The sequence below is a fragment of the Dermacentor albipictus genome, chromosome 1 (genome assembly GCF_038994185.2).
Source record: "Dermacentor albipictus isolate Rhodes 1998 colony chromosome 1, USDA_Dalb.pri_finalv2, whole genome shotgun sequence".
NCBI classification, from domain to species: Eukaryota; Metazoa; Arthropoda; class Arachnida; order Ixodida; family Ixodidae; genus Dermacentor; species Dermacentor albipictus.
Genome location: NC_091821.1, coordinates 78,661,825 through 78,674,004, shown reverse-complemented (window position 1 = coordinate 78,674,004; position 12,180 = coordinate 78,661,825). Strand labels below are relative to the sequence as shown.

General features: G+C 51.6%; 1 protein-coding gene across 1 annotated transcript in view; it reads left to right on the top strand.

The window, feature by feature from the left end:
* ko (Stork-head domain-containing protein knockout) overlaps positions 1 to 12,180 on the top strand; it is a 408,043-nt gene that overhangs the window by 177,223 nt on the left and 218,640 nt on the right. The gene's annotated exons all lie outside the window — the stretch shown is intronic.

Below are 12,180 nucleotides of genomic sequence, written 5' to 3'. Positions count from 1 at the left end.
ATTCGAATGGTGAGAGTGAAGGGTCCTTTATCAGATCTCTCCGTCTGTGGGGCTCGACGTTTCGCATTCCGCATTTAGATGCGCGCGCCCGGTCCTTTCTTTTCGGGAAGAGCAAATAGAGCCAAGGACGAAGCAGTTTCGGCTCTTCAAAGAGAGAAGCATCGCTCGGTTCCTCCCATTAACAGATTCGCACGTGGGCGCGCGTGTGTGTACTCCACGCGCGCTTGAGTGTCGGGAGCGTTTTAGTCGCATCCGCTGGCAGCACCCGCGCTTCTCGCGACGACGAGAGCCTTGACGGCGCCATATTTTTAACGAACAACGGGTAGTGAACTGCGTCCGGGAAGCTCGTACTGACGCGTGGTTCGAGCAGGCGCACTCCGTAAACATCTCATGTCGTGCGTGGCCTTGTTTCGCGTGTACAATTGCATGTGGAAAGAAATGTCTACACACTATGTCTGGCGCTTGGCAGAACCTTGATCGCTGCCCCGACAGCCTGCGCACAAAGCGCTCTTTAGGCGGTCGCGCGCGTATGTACACGACAACTCGCGCGCGACTCTTCAAAAGGCCGGACGCGTTAACGAGGATTCGGCTGTGCGTGCGTGTGTGTCTGTGTGTGAAAGTGTGTGTGCGCGCGCACTGGCGTGGGGTGAATCTTCGCTCACTGTTTGCGTGGCTGACCGCGATTGGCTCGAGTGTCATCTCTGGTGTGGTTCTTGTGGCGTTGTTTGTTTTACGTGCTTTATTTTTTATTTTGGACCGTACACTGCATGCCACGCCACGACTTTCTCGTGCTTACCATTCTAACAATTTATCTCGCTTTCTTTATGCAGGTAAGTTGGAGCAGCCGTCCATGGCCTTCTTCGTCCTTCTTGAGGTCCTGTCGGTGAGTGCGCCTGGCATGGAAAGCCGCGGTCCCTCTCGACGCCTCGTGTAGGCGGGCGCACGTATAGCAGGCCAAGTGTGTATGTGTAGCGCGCTGACCTTTCATGCGTGTCGCAATCTGACCCTACTTCTTCCTCCCTCAGTGCGCCTCAAGTCATGCTCGTGTGCTATGCGCATATCCGGAGGGCTCGAGTGCGAGGCCTTGTTTTCGAACTGAAACAAGGGTTCGAGCGTGGCGTCTTATTAACGCGCGTCTGTGTTACGGTGTGCCCCTTGTAGCTGTATAGCGGATGTTTTCTCGATTAGAGAAAAGATGGTTAGGTGCACCGAACTGGGGCCGTGTGTCGTGAGAACGGTGGCTGCCGTATGAAGCGCACCGGACGGCTACGCCTCGAACTGTAGTTATTTGTTCCATAAAAGAGGAAGGAAGGGGGGTGGGGGGATCTGAAAAATCTAACCGACTACACAAATATAGCATAATGTGCACTTCTAACCCCTATCCCCCATTCCCAGTGTAGGGTAGCGAACCGGAGACTCATATCTGGTTAACCTCCCTGTCTTTCCTCTTCATTCTCTCTCTCTCTCTCTCTCTCTCTCGTTACCGCGACAGTTGGACGACCAGCCTCTGTCGGAATAAAGAATTTTGAAACATCGACGCGACTTAACAGAAGGCCGTGCAAGCGCTCCGGCGCTTCTTGAGATGGACCGGCGCCTGTGTGAACGCCTGTGATTGGAACGCCTTTTCTGTTACCTGTTTTGTTTGTTTTCTTTTTTTTCTGATTTCTTTTGCTTTTTTTGTTTATTCCTTGTTTTTCTCCTCTCGCTCTTTTTCGTCTTTACAGCCCCTATATTCCCCATCCCAGTGCGGGATAGTAAACCGGAAACTCGCCTTGGTCAACCTCCCTGCTTTTCCTCTCTCTCTCTCATTACCACGACAACTCATTAGAAAGCGCCTCTCAATATGTACAACATACGGGCGTTCGGCCGGAGTGATGCCATGGTATGTAGTTTATAAGACGCCATCGGCTTCCTCGCTAAAACATCGTCGAGTCGATGTTTTTCTGAGACGAGGTGAGCACCTAATGCATAGGAAGCTTCTGTGCGTGCCACTTTGCGCTTCCATGGGATCGCCGTGCAGAGCATTGAGTGGCCTCTCGGGGATCCTACTCGCGAGATGGAGCCCAAGGAGAAGAGCTGCGCGGGCGGCACGCGAGCATTGCGCACACGTTTGCGTCCCCGTTGGAACCGAGCGAAGTGTGTGTTGCTCAAGCGCGCGCGTTTTCCAATACCCCCCGGCAATGGCAACGCACGTGTATTTCACTGCGGTGTCAAAGAGTAGATGCGCAAAATTTGTACAGATTGCAAGATGTGGAAAGTAGACGTGCAAAATTTTGACTCTTTCGATAAGGTTAGGCTTCGCGGCGCCCGTCATACCAAAGCGGGGCTCATAGCAGGGAGCTCGTCCAAACGAGGCTATGGCGAGTCTATATGTAGGTCAGCTCAACCAATTTCCCACGAAGTCGCCTCGAACGACGACCTTTAGCTATTGTAGTTTATTCTAAGACAGTACACCAGTGGATAGAAGACTAACATAAAGGTACGGCCGCAAGTGCATCAACCTCCAACTAAGATTTTTATTAGCATGTGTAAGCACTCGCGATCTCCAATCAAACTCGGCGCTTATGTCCGTCTCTTTTGTCAGGCTCCGCTCCGCTGGTGCGCTGTTCTTACAATGGAATACCGAGTAGCCTGGTCACACGTCTTGCTTTAGCTTTAGGGCCCATGCACTTGTTGTACATGCGCGTATAAGCGAAGACCATTGTCATACGCGTCTTGGCTGACGCTAGACGTTGTGGGCGTTGCATTGCGTTTTTCACGCGTATTATTTAGTGTAGTGTACTTCTAGATACAGTATCATGTAGTTCTTGTATAGGGACATCACCGTGTACCGTGCAGCACCGGCACTGCGTGTTTATACTCGTGTCGGCCCAGGCCTAACTCATTTAGGAAGAATAAAACCAGGCACCGGCGACCAAGTTTCCCATGCAATGCGTACGCACAATGACCAACGACTGCGCGCGCGTGTTGCATCGACACCCTCCCTTTAATTTTACAATAGAAGGGCACGAAGAACACATCGAGAAAATTGGCACTCTATGTAGGGGTCATGACCCAGTCTCGAGCCAGTCTAGCCTCAGACATACTTCGGAGATCAACGCGCGTATATCCATTTCCTCAGCCATAGCTGACGTCGGCACATCGCCAAATGATCAGGGGCCCATACAGCGAAACCCCTTCGGGAAAGGCGCCCTGAATGCCAGGCCTAGCTCTCCTTCTTTGCTGTGTTTTATTTTATTTTCGTCTAGCGTAACGGGACCGGCACTGAATGGTGTTGAGCTTCTCCATAAAGCGCAGACAGTGTCTCGCTGTGATCGCGCGACGCGTTCGACCCTGGCTAGAGGTTGGGTGAACTGCGAGTGCGTGTATACAACCAGGGAAGACATGCCGCGATGACCCAGCTGCGATGATGCATGGGGTTCAACTGTACGGAGCAAGAAGCGCCAGAAAGAAGGCGGAGTGACGAGCGTACTCAGCCCTGCGCATTCACAAAAGCTCGCTTTTCTCTTCGGAGACGGCCCCTTCCGGCCCGTCGTTGAATAAGAAGGCTTTGTTGAAATGGCGGTGGTCTGGAATATGCATGGTCTGGTGTAGTACAGAGTGGCTGCGTGAACTGCAATACTTATGGGGCCCAATTCAAAAGCTTTTCCTTCGTAAGCATTATTTGCCATTGGCCGGCCGCTTCGATCGCTAATAATAGGTCCCACTTCACAATTGGTTGCCATGTGCTCGTACGACCGGTTCTAGTGTGATACGTTTTTTTATGACTCTGGGAGTCCGAACTGTATGGCATGGAGGCACTGTACAAGTGACTATAGTTCTCGTAGGTGCACGCACACAGCGCCCGTGGCACTTAATTGCGTCCTCTGTATCTCCTCCGCTACAGCGCAATTAATGCTCAAAGAACTATAGCCCACCAACTCTTCCTTCCTCCGAACGCTAAACACGGCGTCGGATGTCGCATGCAGCGAGACCGTGTTTCCAAGCTTACACATCAGGTAAGCGGCTTACTTCGCCACGGAATCGAAGGGAAGATGTGACTTGAGTTTATATCATGCAGTGGCCGTTCAGGGTTGATCGAGAATCGAGATGCAACTGCGACGTCCAAAAACACGAATCGCATGGCAACCAGTGAGAGCGCATTCTGACGGAGTCTTTTCACGGCGTATTGTTGAGCCCCTCGGATTGCAAAAATAACCTAAATAAAAATGAGGGAAACCACTGCGACAAAGCGGCTTGGCTGGGACTCTGTCGCATCCGCGAAAGCACAACTCATGTGCGCCACTGAATGGATATCCACTTTTTCACCCATCGTGGTTGCATACAGATCTATTCGGAAGTGACCCGACGAGGACTCCTGCAGGCACTCGGTTAACACGTTGCGATGTCGCCGAGCCGCGGTGTGCAAGTGGGTCTACCGCGCGTGTGCGGAAGCGCCCTGAGCCACCGCGAGGCTTGCGCCCGCGGTCGTCGCGTGGGGCGCTCGACTGCAGACGGTGCCTGTACGCAGCGTGTAAAACCGGGGCGGGGACGAAGGCAGGCCGCGTCTCGGTTCGCTTTGTGGCAGCCCGTGCCTGCGATAAAGGATTCCTCAGTTGGAACTTGTGCATTTCGTATTCATGAATTAATGGGCGGGAGCGCTGTTGAGACGGAAACGCGCGGCCCCGACTTAGTAGTATACAGAGCAACCGAATAAAAGCGCTTGCCTGAGGAGTGTACGCTCTTATGCTCAGAACCGTTTACTTTACACGAATTAGGCGCTATAGTGTGAAAGGTCTCGTAGGTCTTGTGTACCTTTTACCGTATAAAGCACAATCGGGACGTGCAAAAGTACAGAAAAAATGGGGATATGGCACTTTTATGCAGTTTTAGCACTGTTATCTTGCGTTTTCTGATTGCGCTATATCATAAATAATGCCATCAACTATGGTCCAGCGTTCCGTCATTTTGTTCGTCCGTTTGAGCCTTTTTCGCTGCTAGTTGGAACTTTACTGCACTCTAATACTCAGTTCAAACATAAACTTCCGCAATAATTAGACAGGTTTTGGTAATTCTACTATCAATCAAAGATAAATCAAAGAAGAATAACATTACCTTCACCAAAAATTTGCTGAAAATAAAGGTGATCGGGAAAAAAGCTGCCTAATCGCAGCTTGAGTACCACGTGCGAAAGCCTCATACGTTCCAAATTCCCATAATCGAGGTCACCAGTCTTCGAGCTACTACCAGATATGAGGAGATAATCAAGTTTCACTTGCTCTGTAGAGTCTGTTGCTCACAAGAGACCACGACATCAAATGTATTCGAGTATGGGAGGGCCGACGGCCTGAGCTGCTGTTCCGTATGCTACAAGTTTTCTGTGACAGCCTACTTATGTGTTTAGCCAACCAATGAAAAATGGAAATGATATACTATACGAGCAATAAAAGCCATCCAGAGAGAACATTTCTAAATGACAGGAACAGTTCCATGGTCACACTGACGACATTAATGTCCATCTGTGCCGGAGCGTGGAAATTTTCAAGGTAGACCCGTGGGCGACGGGAGACGTATTCATCTTTGTTTTCACTGAAAAAGAGACAGTGCTTCGCATAGCGAGTCATGTCGCAGGCATACGCACGTCTTGTCGTGCATGTGGCGTGACACAGTTAAGGCAGTTGCGCAACACTGTCTTTTATGCGCTTGCGTTAGGTATACGCTTTACAGGTATACATAAAGGACGGTCCATCCGCAAAGCGCCGGGTTGATTATTCACGGTGCACATATTCCACGCGCTCAGAGGGCCATTTACGCGCGACTTCTCGCTAGCAGATGAACTTCTTCTTCATGAAGTGCATACACATCGCGTTTCCGTCCCACCACGCGTATACCATCTCGCAGAATCAAGGGGCCGCTCTTGCGTGCACCTACTTTTCTCCCTAATGGTCCTCTTTGAGAGGCTGTTCTGGCCGCTTCGCGTGATTTGCTTGCAAGGCCGAGAAACTAATAAAGGAAAGGAGCAAGAAGCTCGCGTTCGACGGCACCCCGCCTAAACGCTGTCGAATGCCCTCTGCGCGTAAGCGCCGTCGCGTGTCAAATGACGACGATGCGGCAGGACGACATGCATTCGAAGGAGGGACAGGCACTCGTTGAATCCACGTCTTCGGCCTTACTTCGGTCCGTTATGCAGCGTATAGTTTTCCTGCCAACCATGCCGCGGCTGTAAATCGCGCTGAACGGTCTCGGAAACGCACGGGCCAAGGTTGCCTCCGAATGAAAGCGGTTTCGAGTCGGAGTGCGCGAGTCCCACACCCCCGCCGGCGCGTCTGCTATGACTGAGAGCCCTGCGTACGTGCGTCGTATGCTGCCGCACAACGAGTGGGTCAACGCGGACATGGCCGCGGGGGACGGGTTCCTTTTGTCGACGTTGAGTCCCTTTTCAGCGTGATCAGTCATCCGCCGCGTTTAGCCGCTGGCACTAAATATGCTGCAGAGGCTTTCGGCGCACTGTTGGCTGGTACACCATGCAGGGTCGTGATTTCGGTGTGCTACCGCATATGCAGCCGCATTTTGACTGAGGTGGTATATATGGGCATCATTTATTTAGGTATCTAGAAAAGCTTAACAAAATGAGCGATTTATTGGAGTGTGGCTGCCTGCTTCTACAGATCCGGTACACGACTCAAGTGAACCACGAATACAGCTTCTGCAATATGGTGCTTATAAAAGGCTCTCCAGCGCTTAGTACGGGGCAGAAAATTTTATTGTTTATTATTGGGGCAATGTTAGTTAGCGTCGTCGTGCATTGGACGTACCCATTGCTGTTGTCAGGGTACGTATAACGCAAACGCTAGTTGAACACAAACTGGGGCGTCTGGCTATGGGTCTTCGAAGGCCTCTCTAACTTTAACAAAAACATTGGGGTCTTCTTTCCTTCTTATTAAAGGGACATTAAAGGCAAACATTAAGTCAAGCTAAAGTATTAGATTAGTACTTGAGAGATAGAGCAAGGACAGGAAAAGTAGGGAGGTCAACCAGACGAGCACCCGGTTTGTTACCTTGCACCGGGGTTGTGGGAAAGGGGAATAGGAAGAGGAGACGAGGGAGAGAGTGAGCACTGAGTACGTGTGGGAGGATGCACAGGGACACTATAAACGGTCTCTTAAAGCCGGTGCACTTCAAGTCGTGTACTAGTGCACGAATAACTTTTCGTGCCAGTGACGGGTGTGCAGGTTTTGCACACCCGAGTATTTGCAGGTCCGAGTATCTTTGACTCGGAGAATGGTCTTTAGTCCAGTCGGTTTAAAGTTGTCTGTAGAGAGAGGCGTTGTACGTCGTAGCGAGGGCTGGTACTCAATAAGTGCTCGATGGTTTCCTCGCACCAACAGGAGTCGCACGTGGGGCTCTCGGCCATTCCCATAGGATAGGAGTATGCGTTTGTGAACGCCACTACCAGCCACAAGCGGCGCAGCAAGGTTGTTTAGCCGCGGGAAAGGCTAGATGGCAGTTATATCCGTAGCGTGGGGTCGAGTTTATGCAATCGGCAAATGAAGGCACTTGAACTCCAGGAATTTTGCGACTTTCTGCGCACAAGCAGGCGAAGTTCCCTGGCAGCGTCCGACCTCGCCATAGGTATTGGACGCGTCCGGGTGTCTTCGTGGGCAAACAGGGCAGCACTGTAAGTAAAGTCGTTGCCAATGATGCCACATTGAGCAGGAATGCATTGAAAGATAATGTTGTGCCCTGCTTACAAATCATGGTGGTGTACTTCCCTGATGTCGGAGGTCATCTGCTCGTAAGTTCTGTGATGTAATGCAGACTTGATACTGTGAAGAGCTGCCTTAGAGTCACAAAAGACGACCCATTTCTTTGTCGGCTCTTCGCGGTGGCGTACGTCATATATCGGCATGGAGAATTTCTAAGGCATTAATATTATCGCGAACGGAGCCTTTGTAATCGAGAAATTGAGGTAAATGGAGAGACAAATTAGAGACTCCCCCGGGTCATTCAAGTACTTGCCTGATGACAAAGGCACTCCTAATTTAATTTCTGTCACTAGTAGAAAGAGAAAAAAAGGGAGAGAGTGAGCACTGAATGCGTATGGGAGGTACACTATACAGAGGGTGTTACCCCTCAGTGTAGGGTAGCAAACCGGGTGCTCTTCTGGTTGACCTCCCTGCCTTTCCTGTCCTTGCTCTCTCTCTCTCTGTCACTAGCATTCAACCACTCGTAATAAAAACATTATTGTATTGCCTTATTGGACGAAAGAAAATGCTACTTTTCCAATTATATCTTGTTTTCAGCAAAAAGAACTGATTGACATGACCCTTTACAGCGACGCGGGCGGTCGAAAGGTTTCGCTCGACTCTGCACCGCCCGCGATTTCACGTTTCAGTAGTTTCGTTGTCGCGTAGTGCTGCGTTGACATTGTGGGCTCGCGAAACTTACACGAATTGCAAGTAGCAGAGAATTCCACTTCCATGTGACGTCGCGGCATGCCCGAACGGCCCACGCCACTTGACCAAAAGCAGCTTCAGTGGCAAATTCACCGCTCTTTCTTGAACTGCGCGATTTTTCCGTGGCCGCGCGTTAGCGTTTTGTACAAAAAGATGTACCGCCGTCTGTCGAGCGACATTTTACTCACCGACGGCAGCAGCGGGCTGCGATGGCGTATACGACGTCGCCCCCCCCCCCCCCCCCCCGCCGTTCCAGTTGGGTGGCGGGAGATTTGAATTGCACAAATGTATTCGGACCCTTCATATGCAATTTTCTCGTTAACTAAGTCTTTTCTTGGCACGGAAGAAGCGTTGCGAGGTTTCTGGAATGGTACTCAAACAGCCCACGTTGCCTTAGTACTTGCCTTTAGTCTCCATTTAAGTGTTTTGCTATGTCGTACGTCATTTGCTATTCCAAACGTCGGACAGCATCAATTATTTTCACGCGCTGAATGAGATTCCAAATTGCTATTCGAATTGCTATTCCAAACGTCTGACAGCATCAATTATTTTCACGCGCTGAATGAGGTGACGTAAGGGGTTGCGTTGTTAGGCCAAGAACAGCGTTATACTCGGTGCCATGGGACTCGTAAACGCATTCATGTTCAAGGGCCTCTGCGCTTTTCGGTAGAGATGTTGGCTGCGTTGCGCCGCCTTACGCGCGTCAATGCCACGGTTGCGCGAAGGAGAAGCAAGCGGCGCGTGCTTCGCGTCTCTGATGAGTGCGCGCACATGTGTGCGCCGACCAGTTAAACTGGCCGCAGTGTGTGCTTACGAGGACTCGCTTGCGCGCCATCTCAGGCTGCGCACGTTCTCCGGCATTCCTCCGTGCATTCCTCGCGGTGCGCGCATCAGTCGCGAGGGAAAGTTTGCGTGTGCATGCACGCGGTAACACGTGACGCACGTGCTCTGGCCTCTTCTCGGCGGCCGCCTTGTCTGTCGCGTCTTTATCGACGTCTTAAAGCCCGAGCAGGTCTCATACGCGTCGAAGCCCTTGCGAATCTGGTTCACCACCGCGGCGCTGATGTACGTGACTGATGGCCGCGCGCTGCGGCGCGGGTGCCCTGCGCCGGCGATACGCCGTGTGCGGCGTTTCACAAGACTCGCAACGCCTGTGCCGGCGGTTCGCTGCGCGTCCTATCCGCGTGACCTGCTGGTTGAGCGCTGGCGGAAACCCGCAAAAGTCCGTATTCTTATCGTTGTTCTTACGGGGCCTTCCGGGCGGGCGAGGCAAGGCGTCTCGGTCTTCCACTTCTTTTCCACCACCCTACTCCTTCTATCTGGTTTCTCAACTCTGTTCCAGACACCCTCATTATAGCACTCGCAACAGCAGCGGCGGTAATGTCGGGCAGGTCTGATTTGCATGCTGCACAGTATTCGTTCCGCCGTCGCTCTGTGCCGCTCGGCGGTCCGCGAGCAGCCAAGCGGAGCATAGAGGCTGCGGCAGTTCCTCTCCTTCTCCTGCCGGCTCCTGTCGTGGGCACTCCGAGAGACAGGGCGCCGTTCTGTTGCCACTGTGTGGCCGCCGTAAACTGGGCGTCTGCGGTGGCCTCCCCGCAGAGTACCTTTCGACGGTCTGCGGTCGTTTGTCGCTTTTTTTTGCAACCACGCGCGCCTCTGAGTGTATGTGTGCGCCGCAGTAGAAAACTGTGTCAGGAACGCTCCAAAGGGACGGGTTTTCGAGCTGCGGCTCCCGTGCCGACGCGTTCCCACACTTTTGAAATGGATCCATGCGTAATACTCACCGTGGTCTGGCTTGGCATAGACCGCTCACGTGCGCTTTGCTTTCATTTCGTCTTTCCGTACGTGGATCCGAGTATGCGTTCCATCTGTATCAAAAGTCTATCGAGGTCGCTGCGTGCGTAACCACAACTGTTTGATAGCTCTGCTAGGCCGGGGCTCCTGTAACGCTTCCGGTGCTCGCGAACGAACGTTGATTAGGGAGAACAGTTTTCGCTCTCCCGACTTTTCGAGCGCCATAATAGGCTTTACAGAAGCTCCTCCACAATCCCCAATGTCAACTCTGGTGCACCGTGACATTGAACTGCGACACGGGCGATAAGAGTGGAGAGTGAGCAGAACTGAACAAATGCCGTCATGTTAATTTGTAAATACGGATGTAGCGTGACTGTATACGCCTGGAAGAGCTGTCGGTTTAAAGGGCCCCTCACCAGGCCCCATAACAAATTTCGGTTATACGCTGGAAGTTATTACGTGTCATCTGGGGAGATGTCTGCCGCAAAAATTTTTCAAGTCGGCTTATTAATAGCCGAGGTAGAAATATGTCAGTGCCGCGAACACATGATTTCAGGAGGCGATCTCCACTGCCGCGCAAGACACTCTCTCCTCTTTCCCGTCTAGCCTCCGCAAGCAAAATTCCTTCCCTACGTTCTCCCATACCGGAACTCGAGAATCGCGTGACATATACGCCACGCGCACCGCCTTCATTTATTTCTTTTCGCTTTTTTTCGGCGCTGCGCACTTCCGCTGACGGCGTTGCGCGCAGGCTGCTGTGATTGTCTCGTTTCGCGCAGCGCACGATTTTGCGCGCTGTGCACGAGGACATCTGACTTGCGGTATAAGTCAGTGCTACACGAATACTGAGGTAGACGCATGCAGATCGCAGAGCATGATTCCGCGCTGGAACACGGCAGAAAATGACATAGTTTCGACGTCTGCGCGCGCGACTGCACGGTGTGGGAACAAGCAGACGAAACGGAAGTACATGCCTCTTGCTGCGGTGCGAAGTAAAGCAAAAACATGCAGACATTCGGTTTGTGCGTTTTATTATTTCTCTAAGCTTTAGTTCGTCTATTCAAGCAACATATTACACAAATAACAGATGTTGCCTTGAATAATTGTCAAAGTCACGTGTCACCACGAGCGACGTCACAGCAAACACGTGTACGTAGGCGCACTAGCAAGCGTGCGTCATCCTCCGGCTTGGAGCGTGGTGGCCGCGAGGAGAAGGGAAAACGTCGTTCGGTTTGAAATTTCAGATCTTCCCGCGGTGCGTAGCGATGTAATATTTTGCAGACACGATCGTTATCGCGTATAGTATGCTCTGCGCTTGTCAGCTCGAAATGGCCCACGGCGGCCGCATTTCGATGGGGGCGAAATGCGAAAACACCCGTGTGCTTAGATTTAGGTGCACGTTAAAGAACCCCAGGCGGTCAAAATTTCCGGAGTCCTCCACTACTGTGTGCCTCATAATCAGAAAGTGGTTTTGGCACGTAAAACCCCAATTATTATTATTATTATTAGTATTAGCTCGAAATGGCCAGACCTGGTGAGCGGCCCTCTAAGACCTGTTCGCAATCAGCAACTGTAGACATTTGGCTCTGCACCAGTGCGCACAACCCTCGACAATCGATATACTACACAATAACCGCGCAGCATCTTCAGTGCGGCAGCACTATTTCAACCAACTAATATGACCCACGCGCGCTGTAGATTTAATAACTTGTGATAGCAAAGCCTTCAGAACTTCATCGTCGAGTATTTTTCTTGCGTTGGTGCGCATCATCTTTCTGGTGTGCTGCTCGATGCGCAACGTGTCGCTGCCTTTGACGAGTTTCTTCTAGTTCGTGCCATCAGCTGCTCTTCATCAGCTTCTGGAGTCGACGTCTTTCTCGGCTGTGTCCTGCAATCCGTTATTAGGCCGACTTCGTTTCATCTTACTGATTGGTTGACTGATGGTTTGTTT